The sequence below is a fragment of the Pristiophorus japonicus genome, chromosome 10, assembly GCF_044704955.1.
Source record: "Pristiophorus japonicus isolate sPriJap1 chromosome 10, sPriJap1.hap1, whole genome shotgun sequence".
NCBI lineage: Eukaryota > Metazoa > Chordata > Chondrichthyes > Pristiophoridae > Pristiophorus > Pristiophorus japonicus.
This window is the reverse complement of record NC_091986.1, coordinates 43,604,649-43,605,900: the sequence shown is the minus strand read 5'-3', so window position 1 is coordinate 43,605,900 and position 1,252 is coordinate 43,604,649. Positions and strand designations below refer to the sequence as shown.

General features: G+C 46.3%; 1 non-coding gene across 1 annotated transcript; it reads left to right on the top strand.

Moving 5' to 3' along the window:
• The first annotated feature begins 339 nt into the window (after positions 1 to 339).
• LOC139275454 (U2 spliceosomal RNA) lies at positions 340 to 521 on the top strand. The gene has a single exon (XR_011595729.1). It is a non-coding gene; the product is annotated as a U2 spliceosomal RNA (small nuclear RNA).
• The last annotated feature ends 731 nt before the right edge of the window (positions 522 to 1,252 follow it).

Sequence of the window (1,252 nt, the reverse complement as noted above, 5' to 3'; positions counted from 1 at the left end):
GGAGGCAGTCTGCTTGTATGGACATTTCATCTCTGCGTCGCTGGTACAGCTTTATTTCTTCCTGAATCTCTAACGGGACACTAGACCAGCTCCCGTGGAGCACACAGTTTTGTACTAAGGACAGTAAGGGGTCCTGGCTTGTCCAGGTTCTAATCTGTTGGGCGGTAACAGGTGATTGCTCACTCTCGAATGCTTCCATTACCATGACTAAATCTGCGGGTTGTGCCATCTCCACCCCTGTGGTGGGCAATGACAGCCTACTGAGAGCATCGGTACAGTTTTCTGTGCATGGTCTGTGGCGGATGGCGTAGTTGAATGCAGACAATATGAGAGCCCATCTCTTCTTCTCGGCCTTTTGGCTAAGATCAAGTGTAGTATCTGTTCTTATCAGTTTAATATCCCCTATCTGGGGACCAAATATTAAATTGATTTTTGGAACAGGGAGATGGAACAGGGGCTTGCTCCGTCCACTCCACGCACCGACCTGGTATTGCAGTGTTTCCAGGAACGGTGCAGCTTCCCCTCTCGGCCTTTTGGCTAAGATCAAATGTAGTAGCGCAAAGTGATCTTTGGCGCTGGAGTTGATCTGACAAGAATGAAAAAAAAAATATGAGAGCCCATCTCTGGATGCGGGCCGATGCATTCGTATTTACCCGCTTACTTTCAGGGAAGAGGGATATAAGTGGCTTATGGTCGGTTTCCAAGTCAAATTTGAGCTGGAACAGATATTGATGCATTTTCTTTACCCCATAAACACACGCTAATGCTTCTTTTTCAATCATGCTGTAGGTTCTCTCAGCCTTAGACAGACTTCTGGATGCATGAGCAACCGGTTGCAATTTCCCAGATTCATTAGCTTGTTGCAATACACACTCGACACCGTACGATGACACATCACATGCTAGTACAAAACGTTTACATGGATCATACATCACAAGCAATTTGTTTGAGCATAACAGTTTCCTAGCTTTCTCAAAGGCATTTTCTTGGCTTTTACCCCATACCCATTCATCTCCTTTACGCAATAAAGGGTGCAGTGGTTCTAACAGTATGTTTAGACCCGGTAGAAAGTTACCAAAGTAGTTCAGGAGTCCAAGAAACGACCGCAGCTCTGACACATTCTGTGGTCTCGGTGCGTTTTTGATTGACTCCATCTTCGAATCGGTGGGCCTGATGCTGTCCGCCGCGATTCTTCTCCCCAGAAACTCCACTTCAAGCACCAGGAAAATGCACTTCGAGTGTTTTAACCTGA